General features: G+C 36.5%; 1 protein-coding gene across 4 annotated transcripts in view; it reads right to left on the bottom strand.

The window, feature by feature from the left end:
• Positions 1 to 195, bottom strand: part of TRRAP (transformation/transcription domain associated protein) — a 172,466-nt gene extending 172,271 nt beyond the window's left edge. For all 4 annotated transcript variants that reach the window (XM_074200404.1, XM_074200408.1, XM_074200407.1 and 1 more), the window contains exon 1: positions 100 to 195. The gene's annotated coding sequence lies outside the window, so the exon portion shown is untranslated. The remainder of the gene's footprint in view (positions 1 to 99) is intronic.
• Between the last annotated feature and the right edge of the window lie 14,749 nt (positions 196 to 14,944).

The following is a 14,944-nucleotide window of genomic DNA, read 5'->3' as shown; positions in this document are numbered from 1 at the left end:
CTCCCCGCCCCCGCCCCGGGAGGCTTGCTCCCTCCCCCACACCTTCCCTTTCTGCCCCCTCAGCCGGGGAAGGTGCGAAGGGAACGTTTGCTCACTCACCCCAGAGGCCGCAGCTCTGCCCGCAGCGAGGAAGGCCCATGGCTCCCGGAGCAAAGCTGCCGCCCTGCGGAGTCCCCGCCCCCGCTTAAAGCGACAGGCTCTCCCCCTTTGCTGCCCCACGCGCGCCGGGCAGCCAATCAAAAAATGTGTGCCCAGACGCAGCACCAGTCAGGTGTCACCCACGGGGAACTGGGTGCGGCCTGTTCCGAAGCTGGGGCTGCGGGGAAGCGCCTTCAGGTTCATAGACAACTCCCGGGAGGAGGGAAAGCTCCTTCCAAATGCAGAAGTACAGACCGATCCCTTTAAATGCTAAGCTCCCAGGACTGTAGGCCCAGACTAGCAGTCATTATTGCAACAATCTAGCATTTGTGTTCTGCCCGAGAATACTATGTATCCTGTTAGTGCTTTATTTCCCAGGGCTGTGTTGCCAAGAGATAATAAGTAGATTGCAGATCTTCCCCGGCTCAGGGAGACCAGGACTAACTTACACTTTGTATTAAGTTACTGTTATTTAGTTCTGTCCCATTCTTTGTAACCTCAGTAACCACAGCACACCAGGCCCCTCTCTCCTCCACGATCTCTAAATTCATTGTTTCCATGACACTATCTATCCCTCTGTCTTCTGCCATGCACATCTTTTGCCTTAAATCTTTACCAACTTCATGGTCTTTTCCAATGAGGCCCCGATTTCTCATAATGTGGCCAAAGTATTTCAGCTTCCAGTGACTCACCTGAATTAATTTCTTAAAGTATCGACTGATTTGAACTCCTTGCTGTCTAAGAGACTCTCAGGTCTGCTCTAGTACCACAGTTCTAAAAAGATTCTTTTCTGCAGCACTCAGCTTTTATGATCCAACTCTCACAGCAATACATTGCTACTGGAAAAACCAGACCTTGGTCTGTAAGGTAATGCCTCTACTTTTAGTATGCTGTCCAAATTTGACATAGCTTTTCTTCCAAGGAGCAAGATTTTTTTTTGTTTGTTTTTGTTTTAATTTCATGACTGCAGTCTCTGTCTGCAGGGATCTTAAACCCAAGAATATACTATTTGACACAACTTCCATTTCTTCTCCCTACATTTGCCAGGAAGTGATGGAACAATTGCCATGGTCTTAGTTTTTTTATGTTAAGCTTCAAGGGAACTTTTACACAGTCTTTCACCTATATATCTGAGATTGTTGATATTTCTCAGGGTAATCTTAATTCCAGCTTTTGATTCTTTCAGTTCAGCATTTCTATGCTCTGCATATGTTAAATAAAAAAGGTGACAATATACAGCCTTGTCTTATTCTTTCACAGTCTTTCAGTTGTTCCCTGTTTGATTCTAACTGTTGCTTCTTGGACTGCATGCAAGGTCCTTAGGAGACAAGATGATATGGTACTCCTATTTCTGAGTACTTGCCATATTTTATTGTGATCTACACAAGTCAAAGTGTAATATAATCACTGAAGCTGAAGTAGGTGTTTCTCAGGAATTCCATAAATGTTGACACTTTGGTCTTCAGTTCTTTGCCTCTTCAAAAGCCAGCCTGCTCTTCTGGTAATTCCCAGTTCTCAATTCTCAATATGAATTCTAAAAACCTAACTGGTATAATTTTAAGCATAACCTTGCTGACATGTGAAATTAATGCAATTGTTCGGTAATTTGAACAATCCCTGGTATTTCCCTTTTTTTTCAGATTAATATGTAAATGATTTTTCTATTATATAGATCAATATTTTTTTTCAAATTTGCCGGCATATTGAATATAGTGCTTTAACACCAAGATCTTTTAGTATTTTAAAGAACTGAGCTAGAATTCCATCACCTCTACTAGCATAATGCTTCCTAAGACCCACGACTTCTCTAGGATGTTTGGTTCTAAATCAGTTAACTACACACACACACACACACACACACACACACAAGAACTTGGTTATTAATGGTTAAGATCTTTCTTGTATAGTTTTTTTGTGTATTCCCGCTGCCTCTTTTTAATCTCTTCTGCTTCTGTTAAATACCTGCCATTTTTGTCTTTTATTATGCCTATTTTCTGCAAAAACAATTCCATTGAGATCTCTAATTTTCTTGAAAAGAGCTCCTATCTTTCCAATTCTAATATTTTCTTCTATTTCTTTGCATTGCTCATTTAAGAAAACCTTATCTCTCCTTGCTATTCTCTGGAATTCTGCATTCATTTGGGTATGTCTTTCCCTTTTTCCTTTACTTTTTGCCTTCCTTCTTTTTCAGCTATTTGAAAAGCCTCATCAGAAAGTTATTTTGCTTTCTTGCCCTTCTTTTTTCTTTGGATTATTTTTTTTTGTTGCCTCCTATTCAGTATTGAGAACTGCTGTTTATAGTTCTTTGGGCACTTTTATCAACCAGATGGAATCCTTTAACTGTTCATTCCTTCAATTCATATTCACAAGGGATATTATTTAGGTCATGCCTATACTGTCTGATTGTTTTCCCTTACTTTCTTCAATTTGTCTGAATTCTGCAATAAGCTCATGATCTGAGCTACAGTCAGCTCCAGGCCTCATTCTAACTGGCTACACAGATGTTCTACCTTTGGCTACATAGTATATAACCAGGTTGAATTTGATATTGACTATCTGCAGATATTCAAGTGTAGAGTTGCCTTTTGAATGGTTGAAAAAGAGTATTTCTTATAACCAATAAGTTATCTTGACAGAATTCTATTAATCTCTGCCCTGCTTCAATTTGCACTCCAAGACCTAATTTACCTCTTATTCCAATTATTTTTTTGATTTTCTATTTTAGCATTCCAATCCCTTATGATGATGTGACATCTTTTTTTGGTATTATTTCCAGAAGATGTTGTAGAACTCCAAAAAACTGCTCAACTTTGGCCTCTTTAGCATCAGTAGTATTACTGTGTTTTGAATTGGATTCAAACAGATTTCATTCAGTTATTTTTGAGTCTATACTCCAGAACTGCTTTTCTCACACTTTTATTTACTATGAGGGCTACTCCATTTCTTTTAAGCTGGGATTCTTGTCCATAGTAGTATATGTAGTGATCATTTTAATCAAATTTATCCATTCCCATTATTAAGTTCACTGACACTCATAATGTCTATATTTTTAATTTTAATTTTTCCATCTCCTTTTTGACAACATCCAATTTACCTTGGTTCATAGATATTACATTCCAGGTCCTATGCAATATACAGTGTTGATCTTTCCTTTCAACTTTGGTCCAACTGCTACTTTAGTACAGAACTACTTGTAAGTTATTCTCTACTTTTCCATAGTAGCATGTTGGAAACATTCTGACTCAAAGGACCCATATTCTAGTGTCATACATTTTATTATTTTAATATTTCCCATGGAGTTTTCTTAGCAAACATACTGGAGTAGTTTGTCATTTCCTTCTCTGCTAAGATTACTTTTTTTCAGAAATCTCTATTATTACCTGGTCATCTTGGTTAACCAGTATAGCTAACTCATAGTTTCACTGAATTACACAAACCCCTTCACCAGGGAAAGGCAGTAATCTAGGAAGGGATGTGGATTAAGAAATGCAACCAAATGTAAAATTGCTTCTTCCCAATTTTGGACAAAGATATATCGCACTATCTTTCTTAATTTATTTCATTACGTTTTGACAATTGCAAAAGCATTTAGAAGTGACTGAAGTCTAATCCAGAACTAAGTTATTTAAGGATTGTTTACCAATTGAAACACCTTCACAATAATTAGCTCATTTTAAGCTTAGAAAGCAATATAATTCCTCTTCTCTCCACGCTGCTTCCTGACTCCACCAATTTGGTTTTCTTTTCTTTGGCTTTAGGGAGTTTATTTTAAAAGAAACATTTTGAATTCAATAAAGTCATTCCCAGTTAGGAAAAATTCCTAGGCAGAACTTGGGTTCTCTGCCTAGACTTACATAATTAGAAAAAAATAGATAGATAGATAGACACACACATATATATATGCTTACATGCTTACATGTGTACACATGTAAAATCTATGTAAAATGCCCTTATTTGGGAAAGTATATATACATACACATAAACCACTATGTATACATATGTGTATGTGTATATGTGTTGTTATTTCCAGTTTTAGCTGACTCTTCATGATTTCATTTGAGGTTTTCTTGACAAAGATACTAGAATGAGTTGCCATTTTCTTCTCCTACTTATTTTATAGATGAGAAAATTGAGCCAAACAGAGGTAAATGACTTGCCCAGGGTCGCATAGATAATAAATATCTGAAGTCAAATTTGAACTTGGGTTTTCCTGTCTCCAAGCCTGGTTCTCTATCTGCTGTGCCCCTTCATCACCCATATATGTATACCCCTATGCACAAACATTTACATATGTGCATATATACAGGTACAAGAGTAAAAGGACTAAAGAACCACAAATGAATGAATAAATGAGTGAATGAATGAATAAATAAGTGAAAAAATGTTTTAACCACTTATTGTCTACCAAGCAAAATACTAAATACTTGCAAAAGCCTGGATAGTCTTTGACTTCATGTAATTTATAGTCTGATGGTGGTGGTGGGTAGAGGGTACTAACCCAGTTTTTAGTGGGCCCTCTCTAATCTTAGCATGACAAAGCAGATCAAAGACAGAATGCCAACAAAACAGATAGTGTTTTATGAATTACTTTCTTTGCAGGCAAACAATTTGCAAATTTTGGGATTACTCCATTCCTTGTAGCTCCACCTTGCCTTTGTGGTCATAATTGGGGAGTTGAATCATAGAAAGTCAGATTTGGGGCTTGAATAATCTTCTAAGGATGAGCACAACATGCAGGACAATCCAACAATTTTGTCACTTGTGACTATACAAATAAGAGTCCTAGTTGATTGTATGGTTTGGGGGTATATTATTGTACAGTATAGAACAGAACAGGACTATGCAGGACCTGTCGTGAGTAAAACTAACTACTATTTTGTTTTCACTATTTCTCAGACCCAGAGTTTACTAATGAAAAGGATCTCTAGAAACAATTATTTTTATTAAATTAATAAATATAAAAATCATAACTCAGCATTCTTCCCTTTTAGTCAATAATGGCAAAAAAATCATTTTTGATACTTATTTTGTCAATTACCTAGTAGATTTGATATAGATTTACAAAATTTCTTGCTTTTAGAAATCTGCTATAAAAGAAAAAAGGGTCATGGTTATCAAACCAGGGTGGGGGAGGAACCTTTTAGCTCTGTTTAATTTCAGGCATGAGTCTTACCTGACAGCCAATTATGTTGTCACAGGTTGTTAATGGCATGGCCAGGAATCACCAGATTGGGGCCTCAAGGTGGTGCAGTGGATAGAGCACCCACCCTGGGGTCAGGAGGATCTGAGCTTAAATCTGGCCTGAGACACAGAAAAAATTCCTTAGCTGTGGGTAACTGGCACTTGGGCAAGTCACTTAATCCCCCATTGCATAAATAAACAAACAAACAAATGAATGAATGAACAAATAAATAAACAAATAAACAAAACAAACAAATAAATAGATAGATAGATAGATAGATAGATAGATAGATAGATAGATAGATAAAAGAATCACCAGGTGGTCATTTTTCCTTTTTCAGAAAGGAAATAGCATAAGGGAGATAGAAAGTCAGAAGAGTGCTGCCTAGGCTGTGTCCTCATAACCCTTTCCAAGGCAAAGGCATATACTTAAGCAGTCCTGAGACTGCCCTACATGTAATTTTCTATTATTGGTTTCATGTCAATTCAGACAGCCATCCTGCTAATCGAATTATAGTCCCAGGAATTTTATCCTTAAATAACAAAAACTTATCATTAACTTAATAAAGCTTAAGTATGTTTAGGAAAAACTGCTGCTCCTATAAATCATTAAAACTAAGTGAATAGTAACAAGGGGAAAGAAAAATCTTAGTTCATAGATGATATAACTGCAAACCTTAGCCCACATCCAGTTTCTTTGGGTCTGTGGTCTACATCCAATGTTGGCTTCTTCTCTACCTGGGGATCTTGGGATTAGGATTCTATCTCAGAGTATGACTGCTCTGGATTTCATTTGATTTTTAAGGTCAGGTCACCTGGGAGTTAAACAGTCTAAACTCTTTTAATATATGTCAGGTGGATCCAGGACTATACTGCCTGGAGTTTGGCAGAGGTGGGGATAATGAGCAGGACTTCAAAGGGACTTGTCCACCATGGTCCTGATGAATGTTTTCTGTAGTGGTCCTTTCCAGTCAACTCAATCATTATGTTAAATCAGGGCATGAGTCTTGGTTGGTATTTCTGAAGAAAGAGACTGTGAGACAAGTTGTTAAATCTCTTATATTTTCTATGCTGACCCATTACAGTAGTGGAGAAAGAAGTCTTTAGCTGCTATGCTTCCCACATATAGTGATATCTGATGTCTTTCTCTTATCGCAAAGGGACTGAGCTTATGAGAACAAAATGGTCTGGATCTAAGGCCTAGCTAAGATAAAGGAAGAACCTTGGGCCTGGGGATGCCTAACTCAGAGAATTTAGCAAGGGAGATCTTAAGTATCGTATTAACTTTTTCAACCATTCCTATAGATTGGAGGTGATAGGTATAATGAAATTCCTGTGAAATGGGTACCTCTTTCACTGTGTATTTCTCTAGAAACCACCCATAGTGGAATGATTGTTTTTCTAATAGCATTTTTGCTACCCCAGAAGCTTCTGTCCACCCATTCAGAAAACATACAGACCATAACCAAAACATTTTGGTAACCAAGGGCAGGTGACAGTTGGATGAAGCCGATCTGCCGGGTTTCAAAAGGGGCATGTGGGAGAGGAAACTGTCAGCAGCTTGAATGCCTTGTTCTTGAGGCTGGCAGGGCATATCTCATAGGCAGTGATGACAACCCTATGAAAATTCCCCCACCAATATTTTCAAGCAAGCTTTATGGTTGTCGGGTACCCAATGACTGAATGGAGCTGTTCCATCATTGGGAGGGATAAGTTCTTAGAGAGTATTATGAGTCCATTTGGGCTAACCCATAGTACCATAGTCTTTCCAAGTTTACATCCTTCCTTTTGAAATCTTTCCGGGTTTGTGATTTTAGCTGCTTGGTTAGCCAAGTCATCTCCATGAATATGAATTCTATTTTATCCACTATGCCCTAGAATTTCAATTACTTTTGTGGTTGGGAGAAGAAAAAAATAGTATAATATATGGGAAACCTGTTTCTGATTTTCAACTTGTTCTGAAGTGACAAGAAAGCCTCAATGTTTCCCCAACATCCCAAAGTCATGAGCCACTTATAATGCATACCTATTGTCTACTGCCTCAAGTTTGGCTTGTTGTGCTGAATGGGCTTCAGTCACTTCTGTGGTGGTAGTGCCATAACCAGCAACCAGGAGTTTCCTTCAAGTCTGGTAGTAGAGGGGGGCTGTGAGGGGAAGGGGTAAGAGGGAGGAAAAAGGCACAGAAGAGAAGGAAAGTATCTACAACAGGAAGGAAAAGCTCCAAGGAATGAAGTAATCCCATGATTTGTAAATTGATTCCTTGCAAAGAAAATAATTAATAAACTGTTGCCTGATTTACTGGCACTCTCTGATCTACTTTATTATGTTCAGGTTAGAGAGGGCTCCGTAAAAATTTGGTTAACAAGGGGGAATGACAATATATAAAGAAACAGAGTGATCAGTATTTTGGTTTAGAAAATTAAAGGAAAGGTCTGCTAAAACCCAAAGAAGCATACTGGTTCATTTTTTTTTTAGGTTTTTGCAAGGCAATGGGGTTAAGTGGCTTTCCCAAGGCCACACAGCTAGGTAGTTATTAAGTGTCTGAGGCCGGATTTGAACCCAGGTACTCCTGACTCCAGAGCCAGTGCCTTATCCACTGTGCCACCTAGCTGCCCCTGGCTCATTCTTTTCAAAAGTGACTGACAGGATTGATTTGATTATGGTTCCAGAATTGGAAAATATATGTGAGGAAGGACAGAAGATTTCATAGTGAAAGAGTGCCAACTAAAGGATCAATGAAGAGATGACCAAAAAAAAAGTGAAGCATATCTGGATATAGAGGGCCATGTGAAACACTCAACAATCAGAAGAGTGGGGACCCCAGAAGAAAAGAAAAGATAGAAACTTTCAAGTTTCTAGGACAATGCAAAGCACTCACATTCAGGGTTTTTCCTTTTATGTATTTGTTTTCATAGTATTTGTCTTGGGCATGCAACTAAAAAAATTAGAAAAAGAACAAACTAAAAATTCACAAACAGCAAATTGGAAAAATCCTGAAAACAAAGATAAGATTAATAAAATTGAAACTAGAAAAACTATTGAACTAATAAATAAAAGTAGAAACTGATTTTATGAAAAAAATAAAATAGATAAACCATTGTTTAATTTGACTAAAAAAGAAAAACAAATTACCATTATCAAAAATGAAAAATTGAATTCACCACCAATGAAAAAGAAACTAAAGAAATTATTGGGAGCTATTTTGCCCAATTATAATAAATCTGACAAACTAAGTGAAGTAAACAAATACTTTCCAAACTATAAATTGTCCAGATTAAGGGAAGAGAAAAGAGAATATTTAAATAAGTCCATCATAGAAAAAGAAATTGAACAGTCATCAACAAAATTCCTAGGATGAAACCCCCAGGGCCAGATGGATTCACAAGTAAATTTTACCAAACATTTAAACAATAATTAATTCTACTACTATAAACAATTTAGAAAAGGACAGGAACAGAACCAAGAGGATGGAAGCTGAAATTCCCAGAAGCTCTCCCCTAGACCACTCCAAATACCTTAAAATTATGACTCTAACCAAGTTTTAGAGTGGCAGAATCCACAGAAAGACTTGAGTGTGTAACATTTCTTCAGGCCCAAGACAACTTAGAAGATCCATGGAAAAGGTCTGTTCCACTGGGGTTGGAAAGGGCCAGAACATAGCCTGGGTCTTACTGGAGCAAACGGACTCCAAGCTTCCAGGAACAACTGCCAGGGCACCTGGGTACTGGAGGCTGTGGCAACTGGGTGGTTTCAGATCCCGCAGCCCAGGAATTACCAAGGACAACTTAGAGGGTCAGCACGAAAATTCTGCCAGAGTGAATTCCGAGCCCAGGTCAGTGTAGGCCTCAGCTCAGGCCTAAGTGCAGCCCTGCCCTGGGAACCAGAAGCAGACCAGCAGAAGCACCTAACAGCTGCTTCCAAGTGCTTAGTCCATGGATGGTAAGGGGGTTGGGGGAGACTGCACAGATCTCTCCACTTTCCCTGGGGTAAGACTCTGTTGCTTTGACCATACTCACATCCAGGTCGCAGCCTGGGACCACATGCTGCCATAGTGGAGCAGGGACCATCCTCACAGCTCCAGGGCAGAGGGGAGTGCTTGTGGTCATCCACAGACCAGAGCACAGACTAGGAGAGCAGTCAGAGCCTCTCATAAACCTTGAAGGAATTGAGGTAATTGGAGGGGTGTCCTCCCCCCTAAAAATTTGGGAAAATATGTTCTCCACCCTGGAAGTAAAACCCCAATTTAGCAAAGAGTTAAAAACAGGTCATAGACTGGGGAAAGGAGGAAACAATAGAAGAAAAAGAATCTGACCATAGACAAAGAAGATTGAAATAGACATTCAGAACATGACAAAGTCAAAGCTTCTGTATCCAAAGTCTCCAAGAAAAATATGAATTGGTCTTAGGCTATGAAAGATCTCAAAAAAAATTTAAATAGCAAGTAAGGGAGGTAGAGGAAAAATTGGGAAGAGAAATGAGAGCAATGCAGGAAAATCATGAAAACCAGCTTGCTGAAGGAGAGGGAAAAAAACTGAAGAAAATAACAGCTTAAAAACCACTTTAGGGCAAATGAAAAAAAACAGTTCAAAAAGTCAATGAAAATACCTTAAAACCGGAATTGGTCAGATGGAAAAGGAAATAAAAAACTCTGTAGAAAATAATTCCTTCAAATATAGAATGGAGCAAAGGGAAGCTAATGACTCTGTAAGAAATCAATAAACAGTAAAACAAAAACAAAAGAATGAAAAACTAGAAGAAAATGTGAAATAGCTCACTGTAAAATAACTAATTATTTTATATTATATAAAATTTTATATTATATAAAATTATATAAAATCCCTGGAAAACAGATCCAAGATAGATAATTTAAAAATTATTGGTCTACTTGAAAATCATGACCAGGAAAAGAGTCTTAACTTAATTTTTAAAGAAATTCCCCCCCCCAAAAAATTGCCCTGATATTCTAGAAGCAGAGGGTAAAATAGAAATTGAGGGTATCTACCAATCACCTCCTGAAAGAGATTCCAAAATAAGAACTCTCAAGAATATTATAGCCAAATTCCAGAACTCCCAGGTAAAAGAGAAAATATTATAAGCAGCCAGAAAGAAACAATTCAAATATTGCTGAGCTTTAGTCAGGATTACACAGGATTTAGCAGCATCTACATTAAGGGCTCAGAGGCTTGGAATATGATATTCCAGAAGACAAAAGAACTTGGATTACAATTGAGAATTAACTATCCAGCAAAACTAAACATTCTCTTTCAGGGGAAAAGATGGTCATTCAATGAAATAGGGGGATTTCAAACTTTCCTTTTGAAACAACCAGAGTTGAACAGAAATTTTGATCTTCAAGTACAGGACTCAGATGAAACATAGAGAGGGTGTATGGGAAGGGCAAATTGTGAGGGATTTAATGATGTTAAACTGCTTGTATCCTAAATGGAAGATGATACTGATAAGTCACTTATTTGAGCAGTTAGGAGTATATATAGACAAGGTACAAGAAGGACATGAATATGAAGGTATAATACATTATAAAGATGGAATTATTGGACAAGAAAGGAAGGTACTGAGTGAAAGGAAAAGGAGAGGTAGAATGAGTTTAAGATATTTCATTCTCATTGGAAATGGCTCAGAGAGGAAATAACATACACACTCAATAGAGTATAGAAATTTATCTTACCCTATAGGAAAAAAGGAGAGGAAAAGGATGGAAGAAGGGACAGGGGAGGGGAGAGGAGTGTAGGTAATAGAAGAAAGGGATCGTGGGAGAGGGCAGTCATTTATAACACACTTTTTGAGGAGGGAAAGGGTGAAAGGAGAGAGAACAGAATAAATGGGGGTAGGGGAGGGAAGAAGGGAAATGAGCTAGCAATAGCAACTGTGGGGAAAAAAATAGTGAAACAACTTCTTTGATGGACTTATGATAAAGAATGTGATCCATCCCACAGACAGAGTTAATCATATCTAAACACAAATTGAAGTATACTCTTTTTTTCTCTCACTTTATTTTTCTTGATGTTTCTCTATCTTTTTGAGGGAGGGAGGATTATGTTTACTTTTACAATTGTAATGTGAAAATAAATTAATTAATAAAATGGAAAAATGGGAAAAGAATGAGTCCTACCAAATTCCTTTTATGACACAAATATGGCACTGATACCTAAACCAGGAAGAGCAAAAAGAACATAAAAAGAAAACTACATACTCTTTTCCTTAATGAATTATTGATACAAAAAAAGTTTTTTAAGTAAAATACTAGCAAAGAGATGACAGTAATACATAAAAAGGATCATATACTATGACCAGGTGATATTTATATCTGGAATGCAGGATTGGTTCAATATTAAGAAAATATTAACATAATTGACCATGTCAGTTACAAAACCAACAGAAATCATATGATTATCTCCATAGATGCAGAAATAGCTTTTGACAAAATAGAACATTCATTCCCATTAAAAAAACACTAGAGAGCAAAGAAATAAATGGAGTCTTCCTTTGAATTGATATCTAGTGTCTAAAATCATCAGTAAGCATTATCTGTAATGAAGATAAGCTAGAAGCTTTTCCAATAAAATGGGGGTAAAGTCTATTATCACAATTATATAATATTATACTAGAAATGTAAGCTATAGCAATAATGAAAGCAAAAGAAACTGAAGGAATTAGAATAGGCAATGAGTAAAATAAAATTCTCTTTATAGATGATATGATGGTATACTTAGAGAACCCTAAACAATCAACTAAAACATTACTTGAAATAATTAACTAAGTTGTGGTCTAAACCCCCATATAAATCATCATCGTTTTCATATAGTACTAACAAAGTCCATCAGGAAGAGATAAAAAGAAAGACCATCATCTCATACTTCATACAAAGTTAAGCTCAAAATGAGTACCCAATTTAGACAATAAAGGGTGATACTGAGTAAGAAATCATTTACCAGTCAGATCTATGGAGAGAAGGAGAATTTATGACCAAAGAAATTAGAGAACATTAGGAAATGCAAAATAATTATTTTGATTAAATTAATAAGAATTTGGGCAAACAAAACCAATACAATCAAGATTAGAAAGAAAAAATAAAGCTGGGAAACAGATTTCACAGCTAACATTTCTGATAAAAGACTCATTTCTAAAACAGGAAACTGAATTAAATTTATACGAATACAAGTCATTCTCCAATTGATAAATGGTCAGAGGTTATGAACAGGCAGTTTTCAGATGAAGATATTAAAGCTATCCATAGCCATATGATAAAATGTTCTAAGTCACTGTTAGAGAAATGAAAATAAAAAGAACTCTGAGGTACCACATCACATCTTTCAGATTGGGAAATGATATATATATTGAAGGGGATTCAGAAAAATGAGACACTAATACATTGTTGGGGGAGTTGAGGATTGATCCAACCATTATGGAGACCAATTTGGAGCTATGCTCAAAGGGCAATAAAACTGTGCATACCCTTTGATCCAACAATTCCTGCCAAAAAGGAGAAAAGACCTACATGGATAAGAATATTCAGAGTAGCTCTTTTTGTGGTGGCAAAGAATTGGATATTAAAGGCATGCCCATCAATTGGGTAATGACTGAACAAATTGTGGTATATGAATATAATGGAATATTATTGCTCTATAAGAAATGATAAGCAAATAGATTTCAGGGCTTACATAATGCTGGGTGAAGTGAGAAGAATCGTGAAAACATTGTATACCTTAGCAGCAACATTGTACCATGATCAACTATTATAGATAATTCTCTGCAAAATAGTGATCAAGACAATTATAAAAGACCTGTGACGGAAAATGCCATCCAAATACAAAGAAAAAACTCATGGAATTTGAAAGCAGATCAAAGCCTACTATTTTCACCTTTTTTGTTTTTTTAATAAATTTATTTTTCTTCAACTATATATAAAGAGAATTTTCAGCAATCGTTTTTTGGTAAGGTTTTTGAGTACCACATTTTTCTCCCTCTTTCCTTTCTCTCCTCCCCTCCCCTTGACAGAGAGCAATATAATAATATTGGTTATACATTTTAAACATATTTCCACATCAGTCATGTTGTGAAAGAAGACTCAGAACCAAAAAGAAAATTAAAACCATGAGGGAAAAAATCATAAAACATAAAACAAATTCTAAAAGTCAGAAAGGAAATAGTAAGCTTTGTTCTGCATTTAGACTCCACAGTTCCTTCTCTCGATAGATATTTCCACCTTTCCAAATTTGTTTTTTGCTTTTTCCTTCTCATGGTTTTCCCTTTTTAATTCTGATTCTTCTTTTACAGTGTGATTAATATGGAAATGTGTGAAACAAACATATTACCTATATGAGATTATTACCTATTTCATCCTAGGATGAATGATGGAATGGGAGGGAGAAATCGTTACAAAAATGATTGCTGAGGGGCGGCTAGGTGGTGCAGTGGATAGAGCACCAGCCCTGGAGTCAGGAGTACCTGAGTTCAAATCCAGACTCAGACACTTAATAATTACCTAGCTGTGAGGCCTTGGGTAAGCCACTTAACCCCATTTGCCTTAGCAAAAAAACCCCTAAAAAATTGATTGCTAAAAGTTAGCTTTACATATAATTAGAAAATTAAAAAAGAAGAAAAATTTTAAAGATAAAAAGAGAAATTCCATTTAAAATTGTAGACAATATAAGATACTTGGAAGTCTACCTGCCAAGACAAACCCAGGAACTGTATGAACACAATTACAAGGTGCTTATTATAGTTAGATCAATGTAATTTGTAGAGGGCCAGCCCCAGGGAGTGATATTCACATATCCTTGGTGATCTTCTTCATCAAAGGTATGTATGGATTATTGCTCATTGAATGGATCTGTTGGCTCACCAGTGAACCCTGATCTAGGATAATCTGTGGCTCCAGGATGGTTGTAAAAGGTTTCTTTGATAGAGAAGTATGCATTTTTCTAAGAACAAATATTGTAAATTTACCCAGGAACTTGTAAAACTGGGTCTCCTTTAACTGGTCATTCCTGAGATAAGTTTTTGCTATAAAAAGTCTGAGTTTCCAAAAATAAAGTTGGTAGATTTTCACTTCCCAACCTTTTGTGTTTGGATATGTTTGTCTGCCGGACCCCACTCTCTGAAATTCATGTCCCGACCCACACTAGAGCTATTGCAGGTGATAATAATTGGAATTATCAATTACTCAAGGACAAACTGAGTCAATATAATAAAATAAATAATTCTAACCATATTAATTTATTCAGTGTAATCCCAAACTACAAAAAATTTTTATAGAGCTATAACAAATCCATCTGTAAGAACAAAAGGTCAAGAACATCAAGAGAATTAATGAAAAAAAGACATGAAGAAAGGTGACTCAGGGTATGAGATCTCAAACTGTATTTAAAAGCATAAATCATCAAAAACAATCTAGTATTGGCTAAGAAATGGAATGGTAAATCAGTGCAATAAATTAGGTACACAAGACATAGTAGTAAATGACCATAATAATGTAATATTTGATAATCCCCAAGACCCCAACTTTTGGGACAAAAACTCACTACTTGATGAAAACTTCTGGGAAAACTTGAAAATAGTATGGCAGAAACTAGGTATAGATCAACATCTTATACTGTTTACTAAG

The sequence above is a fragment of the Macrotis lagotis genome, chromosome X (genome assembly GCF_037893015.1).
Source record: "Macrotis lagotis isolate mMagLag1 chromosome X, bilby.v1.9.chrom.fasta, whole genome shotgun sequence".
Classification (NCBI taxonomy): Eukaryota; Metazoa; Chordata; class Mammalia; order Peramelemorphia; family Peramelidae; genus Macrotis; species Macrotis lagotis.
This window is presented reverse-complemented; position numbering and strand designations above follow the sequence as displayed.